At 39.7% G+C, this 15,971-nt stretch overlaps 4 non-coding genes across 4 annotated transcripts; all 4 read left to right on the top strand.

Moving 5' to 3' along the window:
* The first annotated feature begins 397 nt into the window (after nucleotides 1-397).
* On the top strand, nucleotides 398-538 carry LOC121396329. Its single transcript, XR_005962987.1, has one exon. It is a non-coding gene; the product is annotated as a U4 spliceosomal RNA (small nuclear RNA).
* An 8,402-nt stretch (nucleotides 539-8,940) lies between these two features.
* LOC121396345 lies at nucleotides 8,941-9,081 on the top strand. Its single transcript, XR_005962993.1, has one exon. It is a non-coding gene; the product is annotated as a U4 spliceosomal RNA (small nuclear RNA).
* A 1,695-nt stretch (nucleotides 9,082-10,776) lies between these two features.
* Nucleotides 10,777-10,917, top strand: LOC121396339. The gene has a single exon (XR_005962992.1). It is a non-coding gene; the product is annotated as a U4 spliceosomal RNA (small nuclear RNA).
* A 2,228-nt stretch (nucleotides 10,918-13,145) lies between these two features.
* Nucleotides 13,146-13,286, top strand: LOC121396337. Its single transcript, XR_005962989.1, has one exon. It is a non-coding gene; the product is annotated as a U4 spliceosomal RNA (small nuclear RNA).
* Nucleotides 13,287-15,971: the final 2,685 nt, after the last annotated feature.

The following is a 15,971-nucleotide window of genomic DNA, read 5'->3' as shown; positions in this document are numbered from 1 at the left end:
ATGTCAGAGTGAGAATCGGAAGATACTCAGATTGGAGCTCCCAATGAACAGCAGGGCAATACAATGCTGTCCACCCCCCACAGATACTTCCGCTTCTGCACGGAATCTCTGCGCGTAAATCGTTATCCTGCTGCTGTTACAGAGCAGGAGGTTTGCAGAAATGCTAGGATACAGGTATAAAAACAATCACATCAACGTACCAGGGCAAAATCAGCTGTGAGGAAAAAAGAAAAAAAACACGGAGCATGCGCTAGCCCCTCCTCTTCTAATTTTTATTTGCATAAAATACCCATGATGCACAACGTGAAAGTGAGGGATGTTGCATTACGAGCTTCTCTCTCTCCAACTTGTTCCACACGCTGACAGTCTCGGTCGGCCCATTCACAGAATTGCAGTCAGCTTTGCGCAGTGGCAGTATCGTAGCCAATGAGGTTTATCCGAGGCGCGATTATTGCTAATTGAAAACTTTTCCCAATACCCCGCCGTGACGGCTTGAAATATAGCCGGCACTGGCAATTTTTGACAGTCTCTGCGGAGACTGAACTTACTGGTAAAAATAAGAATTGAGTTAAACTATTATACATTTATGTATATGGTCAATGTGGTTAACACATTATAACTTAATGCTACGCACTTGAATGCTAAAAACCCCCCCATAATGTTAAAATGCGCAGCTCCAAGAGATTGGAGGGAATGGTGTCTGTTTCCAGTAGTCAGACATACTATAGGGGCGGGGACTGTACTCTTCTCATAAATTCAGTACAGTAAATCATTTTATAATCAAGTGCTTTATTAAGCGGATCTGATAAAGGTTACCAGTCCATAGTAGCATGGCAGGATTGTTATGTGGAGCGTTTGCATTGAATTCCTTTAAAACCAACAACATACAAAATCCAGTGCTCCATGTGAATGTTCAGATATAGTGTAGGCGAGTCGGTTACAGTTGATGCTGCCCATGGCTGCTGTACTTATTATCTGCAGATGTGAATAACAATTGTTTCTATGAACGTCCTGACTGCTCCACCGCTGCCATCTGTTGGTTGATTCAGGGAATAGTGTGGAAACATAATGGTTAGGGATCCAAACCTGGACATTGTTTTTAACCCTTTCTGTACCAGCACATTGTTTTTACAAGTAACATTCCATACTGAATAATCTGTAACCTGGAAAATGGGTTTCTGGATAACGGATATCTGTAATATTGTTTCACATTGACTTTCTTATCATATGTATCTTTGATTAAAACTATATCCAAAACATACAATCATTTTACATTCTGGTGTAAATCTTGATTAAACAGGAACCACTGGCCTCATCTTTCACACCAGCAGCAGGTCAGCAAGAGAGAATGGATACATCAGTGGAAGACGTTTAACTTCCTTAGTTTCTATGTCTTTAGTAAAGCTGCCAATACACGTTAAGATCCACTCATTTGGCATTGTTGTCACACTAACAGCTTTCCCCCTTTTTTGGCCACCAACATGCAAGGCAAATTAAACTGATCCAATTGTCCGGACCCTGCACCGAATCCACTATTATGGATTCGTCCAAACCTCCGAATCCTTTGTGAAAGATTCGGCCGAATACAGAACTGAATCCGAATCCTAATTTGCATAAGCTCAAGCAGATAGTCCCTAGTTCACTTTGTGTAAGCCAAACATGCCTCTGAGGAAGCTGATTGGATTGGCGAAACGCGTCAGGCGGAAGGTTGAAGTGACGTCATCACGAGCTGCTGGGAAAGCCACGAGGAGAAAGAAGGAGAATTCAATTGCTGGCAATATCATAACTCTCCATACTCTGAATGCTAAACCTGCTAAAAGACTTGTGATTGTACATGCCTAAAACTGCAATGCAAGTGTGAGTGCAAAATTTTTTAAATAAATAGAATTACACTATGGGTTTTTTTATGTTCCCTCGTGGGAGCTAAAGGTACATTGTGAATAGGACCTACACCACGGAAACAACATATGCACTACACCAAGATTGGATTTTGTAATTAGGCCTTGCTGCTAAACTGGTGAAGGCTGTGGGAGTGAAGCGGTGTCGTCAGATTTAAAGGGAAAGAAACAATTCACTTTATTGCACAAATAGGAACTATATCTCTATACACAGGGTTTTATATAATCAAATTGGAATATACTACACCATATTTCTTTCTTGCCCTAGGCACTGGTCCACGTTTGTGATTGTGACTTTTTGTGTACAGTGAGGAGACTGTGGAAGTATCGGCAGGAGAAGTTAAACTTAAAGGACAAACTAACTTTTCTTTTTTCCATTTTCTTTTGGCCACCAACATGCAAGGCCAAATTGGACTGATCCAATTGTCTGGACCCTGGGCCAAAGATTAAATTAGAGATGCACCGAATCCACTATTCTGGATTCGGCTGAACCCCCGAATCCTTTGTGAAAGATTCTGCACAATACAGAACCGAATCATCCTAATTTGCATAAACTCGGGCAGTTAGGACCTAGTTTACTTTTTCATTTACTGTTGGATTATTACTTTGTTCCATATGAGTTCATCAGGTTGAAAGATAAATCCTAACCCTGGTTCTCTTCTTTAGAGTTCAGGCCTCCCTAACAAAGCACATTTTCATTTTGCAGATCTTTCACTGTATGGACTTCCTGAATATACACACCACTGCAGAGACTGCATTTAAATAGCAGTGCTGTAAGGCCTAATGGCCACATCCATTAGTGTTTTGCTGTACTGACACATAACATAGTGCACACAAGAAATAAACATATTTAGCTTTATTAAGGGCTTGCACATACTACTGGAACAAGGGGCTGATTAAAGCTGCTGACTCCAGATTGTATCACTAGTTTATTGGCTTGTGTCTGGCCCTTCAGATGGCTTGATTAATTGATATCTGGCCCAAAATTGGGAGGTTTGGAACACCAAGGCCTTTTTATACTTTTTGTAATTGTATAATATTTGGCCCCTGATGAAGACCACTCATGTGGTCGAAACGCGTAGGGCGACCTGCGATTATGTAAGTGTTTAATAAAATTATTTTTGTATCTTTAAGACTGAGTGTGCAATCCTTAATTTTTTGAGCTGATATATGTTAGGAGGCTTCTTTGGGCGGCCCCCCTAGGTATTAGCACCTCAGCATTTGTTTTTTGGGTGTGCGCCTTCCAAACTGCAGTTTGTTCTGATATACCCATCCACCCCAAGCTCTGAGTTGTCTCTTGAGTTACAAACATCTGACTTACATACAACTCACACACAGAGGCTATTATAGTAACATACTGTGGCTTGCGTGACTTTTATTAGCATTTAGCTTTAATCCCCTCTGGCATGTGTTGTCTACTGATGAACACAGAAAGAATAAATAAAATAAAAATAAAATAAAAAAATAAATACTATATTAAGACAAACATATGTCTAAGTTGCATTTAATAAGTAAATGTATATGTTTCAACTTACATCCAAATTTAACTTAAAGGGGTTGTTCACCTTTGAGTTAACATTTAATATGATGTAGAGAGTGATTTTCTGAGTCAGTGACCCCCCCCCATTTGAAAGCTGGAAAGAGTCAGAAGAAAAAGCCAAATAATTAAAAAAAAACAATGAAGATTAACTGTTTAGGATTGGCCATTCTATAGCATACTAAAAGAGATGGATCACCCTTTAAGAACAAACCTACAGACCCTATCTTGTACGTAACCCGGAGGCTGCCTGTATATTACTGTGCAGAGGTCCCTGTAGCTGGGCAGGCTTTGTCTGTGCACATATGTTTGTTTTGGTGCTCTTGCATCACCTGTAGGCACACATCGAAAGTGAAGTAATTTGCGCTAAAGCAGTGTGGGTTTACTGTTCTGTGCCCTAAAGAGCCCTGACAGTGCCACAACATGGATCAGGCTGCCAGCAAATGTGCTGCCTCAAAATGTACTGGGTGAGTGCCCTACCAACATACATATATTTTATTTTAGGATTCTGCGAAAATAGCTGTTCATTTATTTATTCACTCTCATTGTGCCTTAGTCACCCTGTCCCTGCTGAAGAGTCTACTTCTAAGAAACGCACAGGAGGGTGGAGAATGCAGATTTAAGACCTTGTAGAATGTAGAGCATGTGACAATCCTGCTATGAAGCATAAGAGACTTTGTCAGACATGCTTTCAGGAATTTGCTGTACATGATAAAGAAAGAGAGTCTGCTTCCACTTCCACTTCTACTACATCCTTCAATCAGTGGATCAAAGACGCTGTAGCTGATACACTAAAGCAGCCTATGGTTTCTAAAGAACCTGTAGCTTCTACCTCTGTTGACCAAGATTCCTTATCTTCAAAGGATTATGAATCCCAGGAGGAAACTGAAAGTTCAGAATGTTTTGATTTATTAAAGCTGTTAGGCTCACTTTGAATATAAAAGACATTCAGCCAGAGCCTAAATCTACCTCATTATTTTCAAGAAAAAGAAGAATGTTTTTCCTGTGCATGCAGGGATAATTGTACAGGAATGGGCAAAGGGCCCTATGAAAATTCCAGTTCAGACAAAATTTTCTTATCTTTTTCCCTTTGCTCAGGATTACCTGGAGGTCTGGGAAAATCCACCAACTATGGCTGCTCCGGTGACTGTCTAAAAAGACTGCACTTCTGATTGATGAAATTTCAGCTTTGAAGTATCTGATAGACAGGTGGATGGAGATGGAATTGAAAAAGCATATTTGACAGCAGGGGCTTGCTTGTAGGCCTCTTTCTGCCTCTTAAGCTGGCCGTAGACGCAAAGATTCGATTGTACAAATCTTCATTTCTTATGATTTTCGGGCCATGTGTAGAGTGTCCCAACACTTTTCGTACCATTGCGATCGGTCATTCAGGTGATTGGACAGGTTAGAAAAATTCGACTACTAAAATGTTGACTACTGACAATTTCTCTGCATGTATTGCCTATGTAATGATATCAGTTTGTGACTGTCACTACTATTTGTCGGACATAACTTTTATATGATTTCTGTTAGGGGCAGAACATTGTCTGATTTATTATTTTACTACTTTATGTGATGTGAATGGCTAGTGTCAGGTTGGGAGATTTAACTATTTAAAAAAAATATGTGACCAATTGAAAAGTTGCTTAGAACTGGCCATTCCCTGAACATGGTAATGCCTGGGTTCCCACAGTGGGCTGTGTGCAAAGAATTTACATGCTGATGCATCCTCTGGAAGTGACACTTTCCCCATTACAGAAATTTGCTCATATGCTCATACAATTGCATCCAATTTAATGCATCAAATGCAACACACAACATACAACATAACAGTGCTCTGCCACACTCTGTACACTGCACTTCTGTAAGTAAATATCCCTTTTAGACCCTTCCCTCCCTTTTAGACTCTTCTCACCATTGGTGAATTCCTACGATTGCGTTGTAATTGATCAGACTTTCGAGTTTTTAAGAGGAGGGCAAGTGAACTTACTGTACGGTTAGTGGAGTGGGGTTACTCACACAATGTGATCAAAAAAGCCTATTCAAGAGCAATTAAGACCCCTAGAAATACACTATTCAATGTACGTAAATGATCTCCACAGACTATAGAACAACCAATCAGGTTCATAGGTACGTTCTGCAAACAATGGCCAATGATTAGTGCTGAAAAAACATTGGCAAGTTTTACAAACTGACCCATTCTTGTCCACAATGTTGGGTCCACATCCTCTGACTTGCTGCCAATGAGCACCAAATTTAAAAGACCAGTTGTTCAAAAGTCATTTTGCTAAATTTGAAAACAAAGCGACAAAAGCTGACACTTCAGCATGCGGCAAATGCAAGGCCTGCAATTACATGCACACTCAGAGTTATGTTGTGGACAGATTTGGTAGAAGGCACTAAATCATGCATAATTTTACATGCACTACTACTAATATTATTTATATGTTAACTTGCCCCTGCCCCTGTAACAAGTTTATATTGGTAAAATTAATTGTGCTTTCAAAAAAAAGAACAACCATTCAAATAAGGACCTAAAAGCAATGGGTCTTTCTAAAGTTTCCCTCGGTATAAGAGGGGGGGATTTAGAAACAGCTCTCTTATCCAGAGAAAGTGAATGGATTTTTACAATGAATGCATTGAGCCCAAATGGTCTAAATGAAAAGTATTACTATGAACACTTTCACTTTCAAAAAGCTTCTAACTGTTTGTTAACAATAAGCTGTAACAGTACAAGGGAATGTGGAAACATTACATATTGTACTGATAAATTTACCCATTTTCAATTATTTGCAACATTGTGAGGATGTGTGGTATATATTTATTCATTAGCAATAAATTGCAACATTGTGAGGATGTTTGATACATCACATAATACAGTATATCTGTCCACTTTTGGATTATAATAATTATGATTCGTCCAATTACAAGGGAAGTCATTTTTCTCGGTGGTGGTGTCTCTCTATATGGTGAATCATCTAACTGACAGTAATCCGACCAAATTATTTGTGTTAAATATATCCTATCATGTATTATGTATACACGAACAGATGGACGGCACTCCGATAAAAAACAGGTATTTTATTGCTGGGCACTGTAGAAATATATAGGCCTATCATGTATTATGCTGCACTGTATGGCAGTCAGGTTATTTCTTATAAATTATGCTTGATTATATACATATGCGACCAGAACCTTGCACAAATGAGGTTTCCTTCTTAACAGTCCCAATTCTAGTAAAACAACTAATGATGCATGGTTCACACATGAGGAAATTCAAAAGAGGCTAGAACATGTTAAGATAAACAAAGGTCCGGGGCAGACTAACTTAATTTCTTTTTATGAGAAGGTAAGCAGGGATGTCGATACTGGGATGGCAGTGGATGTGATTTACTTAGACTTTGCTAAAGCATTTGATACAGTGCCACACAAAAAGTTATTGGTTAAATTAAGGAATGTTGGCCTGGAACATAGTATTTGTACCTGGATAGAGAACTGGCTAAAAGATAGACTACAAAGAGTGGTGGTAAATGGAACATTTTCTAATTGGACCAGTGTTGTTAGTGGAGTACCGCAGGGCTCTGTATTAGGTCCCTTGCTTTTCAACTTATTTATTAATGACCTGGAGGTGGGAATTGAAAGTACTGTTTCTATTTTTGCAGATGATACTAAATTATGCAGAACTGTAGGTTCCATGCAGGATGCTGCCACTTTGCAGAGTGATTTGGGAACCTGGGCAGCAAACTGTAAAATGAGGTTCAATGTTGATAACTGCAAGGTTATGCACTATGGCAAAAAATATATAAATGCAAGTTATACACTAAATGGCAGCTTGTTGGGAGTTTCCTTAAATGAGAAGGATCTAGGGGTTTTTGTAGATAACAAGTTGTCTAATTCTGGGCAGTGTCATTCTGTGGCTACTAAAGCAAATAAAGTTCTGTCTTGCATAAAAAAGGGCATTAACTCAAGGGATGAAAACATAATTATGCCTCTTTATAGGTCCCTGGTGAGGCCTCATCTGGAGTATGCAGTGCAGTTTTGGACTCCAGTCCTTAAGAGGGATATAAATGAGCTGGAGATAGTGCAGAGACGTGCAACTAAACTGGTTAGAGGGATGGAAGACTTAAATTATGACGGTAGACTGTCAAGGTTGGGGTTGTTTTCTCTGGAGAAAAGGTGCTTGCGAGGGGACATGATTACACTTTACAAGTACATTAGAGGACATTATAGACAAATAGCAGGGGACCTTTTTACCCATAAAGTGGATCACCGTACCAGAGGCCACCCCTTTAGACTAGAAGAAAAGAACTTTCAAGGGGGTTCTTCACAGTGAGGACAGTGAGGTTGTGGAATGCACTGCCGGGTGATGTGATGGCTGATTCAGTTAATGCCTTTAAGAATGGTTTGGATGATTTCTTGGACAGACATAATATTGTGATACTAAACTCTATAGTTAGTATAGATATGGGTATATATAATGTATGTGAAAGTATGGAGGGGTGTGTGTATGGATGCTGGGTTTTCATTTGGAGGGGTTGAATTTGATGGACTTTGTGTTTTTTCAACGCGATTTAACTATCTAACTATGTAACTATGATGTAACTTGTTATCAGAGATGGTATCATCATACATGATTATATCTGTCTTAATTTGTGTAGATGCGCTTGATGGGATAATTTTGAGATTATGCGTATGTGACACTGATATCCAACTTGTGTGACCTAACATACCATGCACATAATTTGCATAGTTTTCATAATCTTCGTATACGGTTTCTTCAAGACAAGGGACGTCTCGTGCTTTGGTTAGGCAAGACTACAGATAGGGACTGAGAATAGGGGCAAACTATTCATTTACGGATCGGGAGGGAACTCGATGTGGGTGAAGGAGTTGGAGGCTCTAGTGGATCCGAGGGTCAGTGTTAATGTTACATGCATCGGCTGAGTTGTGCTCGATGCACATTATATTCTACACCAGTTCCAACAATGGTATGGCAGCGCTACTGAATGGAACAGCAGACAGCGGTGTACTTTAAAACATCTTTATTTACCTTTTCTGATATATGTTTAACATCTACTTGACCCTGCACATCATCCTCTATGATTGATGGTTGGTGCTCCCTAACCTCTTATCTTTACGTACAAGTATAAAAACCATCACATCAACAACGTACCAGGGCAAGAAAAAAAAAAAACCACAGAGTATGCACTAGCCCCGCCTCTTCCAATCATTATTTGCATAAAATACCCATGATGCATGGTGGGAAAAATGAATTCGGACAGCTCATATTTTTACATTATTTAGTTTTATATGAAATCAATGTATGAGAGACAATCTGAGCAGCCAGTATAAATATGCAAACATTGAATTTTATGATTGATAACAATTGTTATGTTCTGTAATGAACCAGTTGAGATGTGGAACTGAGAGAACAGTGCGAGCTTCTCTCTCCAACTTTCTCCTCTCACTGACAGGCCCGGCTGGCCAATTCACATTTGCTTAGTCAGCTTTGCGCAGTGGCAGTATTGTAGCCAATGAGGTTTATCCGAGGCGCGATTATTGCTAGTTGAAAACTTTTCCCAATACCCCGCCGTGATGGCTTGAAATATAGCTGGCACTGGCAATTTTTGACAGTCTCGAAGGAGACTGAATTTAAAGTTAAAAATAGAATGATGTATGTACTGTCTTGTTGAATTATGGTCAAATACTTATGAGGTGGTATGGAGATGTATTAGAGAAGTGTGGTGAGTTTGTGTGGATGATCTCTTTAGCTGCTCCTCTGAAATCAATGTAGTGTTATAGACTAGGGCTGCTGTGTGGCCTGATGGAAAATCTCTATCTCAGGTAATCAAGCAGTAATGCCTGGGTTCCCGCAGGGTGCAAAGAATTTACATGCTGATGCCATTTTAACTGCATCCTCTGGAAGTGACACTTTCCCCATTACAGAAATACTACATACAGGACAATGCAATGTGCACCCATTAACAAAGATATTCTCATACTATTGTGTCTATTTTATTGTATGAAATGCAACACACAACAATGCTCTGCCGCACTCTGTACACTGCACTTGTGTAAGTAAATATCCCTTTTAGACCCTTCCATCTAGTGATCTGTGGCTTGGAAATCTTAAACCCTCCCTGGCTGATAAAATTATGCTTTATCCCAATGTTATTAATAGGGAAAAAAAAAAAACATATAGGAAGGACAGAATTTTTTACACGGAGATGTGGCAAACCTACGTTTCCTACTTAACCTCCTAGCCAGTAGAAATTCTGAACAATGTCTGACAGTAGAAAGCAGTAAAAGAAACTCTGTGCTAAGCATGCCAAGTCTTATACACACTTATTTGGGTTTATGTAGTATCCATTTAAGATAAACAAAGAAGCAATTGTAACAATTTAAGATAAGCAGGTCTCTTGGGGAAACTGACTTTCACCTTAAAGGGCAATTCACCTTCATTAGAAAAACTGTAATAACACATAAAAACCACAGAAATGTGCTCAAACTTTCATAACCTGCCAGATTTTGTAAAATGAACATGGTAGTTAGGGGGTATTTTTTTTCCTTTTATGGGGAGACCCATGTTTTTTTTAACTTGTAGAGGGGACCCTGACCACTAATGGGTTTTTAAAAAACAATTTCCTGGGGGGTTCCTGGCCACTAATGTTTTTTTAACTTGAAGGAGAGACCCTGGCCACCAATGGGGTGTTTTGTTTTTTTTTACCTTGTAGGGGACCTTGACCACCAGTGTGTATTTTTCAACTTGTAGAGGGGACCCTGGCCACCAATGTTTTGTTTTTTTCAACTTATGTGGGGACCCTGGCCACCAATGAGTTTTTTTTATTGGAGCTCGCAATGAACAGCAGGACAATGCAATGCTGACCATCCGTCACAAATACTTCCGCCTCTGCATGGTATCTCTGCATGTTAATTATTATCCCGCCGCTGTTACTCGGAGAAGGAGGTTTGCAGAAACACCAGGATACAGGTATAAAAACCATCACATCAGCAACGTACCAGGGCATGAAAAAACATGCACTAGCCCCGCCTCTTCCAATCATTATTTGCATAAAATACCCATGATGCATGGTGGGAAAATTGAGTTCGGACAGCTCATATTTTGTACATTATTTAGTTTTATATGAAATGAATGGATGAGAGACAAGCTGAGCAGCCAGTATAAATATGCAAACATTGAGTTTTATGATTGATAACAAATGTTATTTTCTCTAATAAACCAGTTGAGATGTGGAACTGAGGGATGTTTGCAAGCTTCTCTCTCTCCAACTTTCTCCACACACTGACAGGCCCGGGCGGCCCATTCACAGTTTTGTTGTCAGCTTTGCGCAGTGGCAGTATTGTAGCCAATGAGGTTTATCTGAGGCACGATTATTGCTAATTGAAAACTTTTCCCAATACCCCGCTGTGATGGCTTGAAATATAGCTAGCACTGGCAATTTTTGACAGTCTCTAAGGAGACTGAAGTTAAAGTTAGAATGGTATATGTATATACTGTGTTCTTGTATTATGGTTAATTACTTTTGAGGTGGTATGGAGATGGATTGGAGAAGTATGGTGAGTTTGTGTGGATGGCTCTTTTAGCTGCTGCTCTGAAATCAATGTAGTGTTATAGACTAGGGCTGCTGTGTGGCCTGATGGAAAATCTCTACCTCAGGTAATGAAGCAGTAATGCCTGGGTTCCCGCAGGGTGCAAAGAATTTACATGCTGATGCCATTTTAACTGCATCCTCTGGAAGTGACACTTTCCCCATTACAGAAATACTACATACAGGACAATGCAATGTGCACCCATTAACAAAGATATTCTCATACTATTGTGTCTATTTTATTGTATGAAATGCAACACACAACAATGCTCTGCCGCACTCTGTACACTGCACTTGTGTAAGTAAATATCCCTTTTAGACCCTTCCATCTAGTGATCTGTGGCTTGGAAATCTTAAACCCTCCCTGGCTGGTAAAATTATGCTTTATCCCAATGTTATTAATAGGGAATAAAAAAAAATATATAGGAAGGACAGAATTTTTTACACGACGATGTGGCAAACCTAAGTTTCCTACTTAACCTCCTAGCCAGTAGAAATTCTGAACGATGTCTGACAGTTGAAAGCAGTAAAAGAAACTCTGTGCTAAGCATGCCAACTCTTATACACACTTATTTGGGTTTATGTAGTAAAAGACACTTCACTTTGCCCAAAGGCAGTCACCCATAGCAATCAGACAGCAGGACACATTTATGTCTTATTGGTTGTTATGGGTGACTGCTCCTGGGTGATCCTAGTGACTTTTATAACATATGGGGGATTGAGAGCAAATTGTCATGCTTAGAAAGGATCAGAGCTGTCATCACATACCTCCCAACTGTCCCATTTTTCACAAGACAGTCCTGATTTTGACAGCTCAGCCCACAGCCTCTTGTTTGTTACTTAAATGTCCTGACTTTCTCTTTGATCTCCTGCACTAAACAGCCAGAAAAAGATACAAAGTTTCTAACTTAAATGGCTTTTGGCAGAGAGCCCAGAATATGTGGCAGGTGCACTTGGATACTTTTGTAACCATTTAAGATAAACAAAGAAGCAATTGTAACAATTTAAGATAAGCAGGTCTCTTGGGGAAACTGACTTTCAGCTTAAAGGGCAATTCATCTTCATTAGCAAACCTGTAATAACACATAAAAACCACAGAAATGTGCTCAAACTTTCATAACCTGCCAGATTTTGTAAAATGAACATGGTAGTTAGGGGGGTATTTTTTTCCTTTTATGGGGAGACCCATGTTTTTTTTTTTCAACAATATTTTTATTGTTTCACAAACAAATGCCAAATGTACATCACAAAAGTGTGGCAGGTCATCAAAAATAATGTAAACAGTCATGGGCGGTCACAAGTAAAATATCAGTGCACATTAAGACCCATGTTTTTTTAACTTGTAGAGGGGACCCTGCCCACTAATGGGTTTTAAAAAAAAATTACAGGGGGTTTCCTGGCCACTAATGGTTTTTAACTTGAAGGAAAGACCCTGGCCACCAATGGAGTGTGTTTTTTTTTTTTAACCTTGTAGGGGGGACCTTGACCACCAGTGAGTATTTTTCAACTTGTAGAGGGGACCCTGGCCACCAATGTTTTATTTTTTTCAACTTATGTGGGGACCCTGGCCACAAATGAGTTTTTTTTATTGGAGCTCGCAATAAACAGCAGGACAATGCAATGCTGACCATCCGTCACAAATACTTCCGCCTCTGCATGGTATCTCTGCATGTTAATCATTATCCTGCCGCTGTTACTCGGAGAAGGAGGTTTGCAGAAACACCAGGATACAGGTATAAAAACCATCACATCAGCAACGTACCAGGGCAAGACAAAAAAAACCAAAAAAACGGAGTATCCACTAGCCCCGCCTCTTCCAATTAATTATTTGCATAAAATACCCATGATGCATGGTGGGAAAATTGAGTTCGGACAGCTCATATTTTGTACATTATTTAGTTTTATATGAAATGAATGGATGAGAGACAAGCTGAGCAGCCAGTATAAATATGCAAACATTGAGTTTTATGATTGATAACAAATGTTATTTTCTCTAATAAACCAGTTGAGATGTGGAACTGAGGGATGTTTGCGAGCTTCTCTCTCCAACTTTCTCCACACACTGACAGGCCCGGGCGGCCCATTCACAGTTTTGTAGTCAGCTTTGCGCAGTGGCAGTATTGTAGCCAATGAGGTTTATCCGAGGCGCGATTATTGCTAATTGAAAACTTTTCCCAATACCCCGCTGTGATGGCTTGAAATATAGCCAGCACTGGCAATTTTTGACAGTCTCTAAGGAGACTGAATTTAAAGTTAAAATTAGAATGGTATATGTATGTACTGTGTTCTTGTATTATGGTCAATTACATTTGAGGTGGTATGGAGATGGATTAAAAAGTTAAAATTAGGATGGAATGTATATGTAGTATGGTTTTGTTTTGCTGCAAGGTACTTTTGAGGTGGTATGGAGATGTATTGGAGAAGTGTGGTGCGTTTGAGTGGATGATCTCTTTAGCTGCTGCTCTGAAATCAATGTAGTGCTATAGACTAGGGTTGCTGTATGGCTTAATGGAAAATCTCTTACCTCAGGTAATCAAGTGCTAAACAATACCTGCTCCTGAGGTGTTATCCCCCCCCTAGTCTGACCCTGTTTTCTGTTCAATTGGGCCTGCAGTTACACTGGGTATTTAGTCTTGCAAGTAGTGGTGTAACACAGAGTGGTTTAACACAGAGCCGGGCCCCCGGCTCTGTGTTATAAAAGAAAACCAATTGCAAATTTCTCTGAATATCTCTCTCTACATTATACTAAAGGTTAACTCAAAGGCAAAAAACCCCTAAAACCCTTTTGTGACTACAAAGTGATGTGCTCCACACCTGTGGTTGCTTATATATATATATATATAGCAGACATTGCACTGCTGCTAGAGAGTAACATGCTCAGACCAGTGCATAGAGAGGGGCTGTAGGAAGCGGTCAAGCACAGCTTTGCTCTACTCCCTAATGTGGGACTCTGCCGTGACATATAATCCATCTTAAAACCCCAATAAAAATAGACAAGTGCTGTGTGGGGTAGAGCTATTACTGAAATAGACTCTCTCAGCCTAAAATAAATAAAACAACTGAACACTAAATTGGGACCTGCCAGACTGGACTCATCTTACTCTGTTTCTAAAACTGTCCCGTCGCCATTCCCCTTTTCTTCTCTTTTCAGCCTTTCCCCCCATAGCTACCACTATATGCACTGAAGAAAAGCAGTATTCTGCATTATAAAACAAATTAATATGTACAGTAATAGTGCAATGCTTGGATACAAAATGCTGCAGCGTACCACAGCTTTAGTACTGGAGAAAAGGTCCCTTAATAATTTACTTACACTCTAGCTCAGTTCTTGATTTAAATGATGATATTCCCCAGCGTTCCCCTTATCCAATCAGGAGCTGCACACAATATAATGGGATCTTGAGGCATTCTTACAACAGTTCCCATGAGTATTTCAGGCAGACAGCAAATGGTAATTATAGCAGCTGCAAATTGAAGCAGACAGGGGAGATGAAATCAGTTGATGCCATCTCCCATGTACTGTATTTATCTTTATAATGATAGTAAATGTTTCCACAGTTCGGTGACCTGAGTAAAGTAAAGTAAAGAGGTTAGAGCAGTCGTTTTTCTGCATTTTGGCTAAATCTGGTCATACACAAGAAGATCTGCCCATCTGGTTAGGTCACCAAACAAGTAGATTTATTCAGGGCCAAATAATGCTGATTCAAACCTTTGGTCCTTCCACTGATGTGGTCCCCAGTGTCGGACTGGGACACCAGGGGCCCACCATAAACCCTTAGACCAGGGGCCCACCCAAAAACCTTTAGACTAGGGGCCCACTCTGAGTATTATTTTCTTCCTCTCTTCACTCAACCTCTATTCTTCTATTCTCTTTTCTTTACATACTATAAATTATTATTCCATCTATTTAGCCTATTTATTCATATAGAAATAGGCAATGACCATGAAATAGGCCAAATTTTTAGAAGCAGGAGGGCCCACTGACACAAGGGCCCACCGGGAGTTTTCCTGGTATCCCGGTGCGCCAGTCCGACACTGGTGGTCCCCGTCTGAAATATCTGGGTAGGAACAATACACAGGCAGATAAACTGTCAGAAGGGGTCAAATTTAGCATCTTAAATCTGCCCATGTATAACCATTTTAAAATAACATGTATAATCTGTTTATATCAGGGGTGTCCTGTGGAATGGAGAACAATGTGATCCTATGAACAAAAGGCCTGCAGCTAAAGAGCCCAGGATTTTGTTCCCCAGGCCTAGTACTACTGGGAGAAGCCTGACGATCACGATGATCAGGACACCATGAAGCACTATAATACTTTTTTAAACTCTTTTTATTAAGTTTTGCAATAAAATTAATTGACTTGACTATTTGACAATCATACAGATATATCTATGCAAATCCATGCAAATAATGTTCAAAAATGTTCATATGAACAATAAACAAGAAGTGGTAAAGCAATTAGACCTGTTCTCTTCTTTAAATTTAAAGCTCGGCAAAACAAGTTTAAGAATCCAGTCAAAATTAATTTATGGGTATAATTGTGAACGGCTCAGCTTCTATATTATATAACTGACTTTTCAATCAACTTTCCCCATAAGTTTATGGATACATTTCCTTTTGTTGTCATCTAGAGTTGCAATATAAATTGACCATCTACGTTTTATAACACTTTCTTAGGCACTGCTGCACTTCTGCTCCTGTGCCCTGGCCTGTTGGCCAGATTATACAAATTCTCATTGCTAAATCAATTCTTATTTTATTTATTTTTTCAAATACATCCAGTCAGGCCCAGATTTGTGGCAAGGCTGCATCCTAATTTTTCCAAAGCACTGGGGACACATAGGGGATTTGACAAATCTTTACATCTTCTGCATGCCAAATCCCCAGTGCTCCGGAGGAAACCTGCACATGCTTGCACAAAGT

Source organism: Xenopus laevis, chromosome 1L, assembly GCF_017654675.1.
Source record: "Xenopus laevis strain J_2021 chromosome 1L, Xenopus_laevis_v10.1, whole genome shotgun sequence".
Classification (NCBI taxonomy): Eukaryota; Metazoa; Chordata; class Amphibia; order Anura; family Pipidae; genus Xenopus; species Xenopus laevis.
The sequence above is the reverse complement of the archived record's forward strand: the minus strand, read 5'-3'. Positions and strand labels throughout refer to the sequence as shown.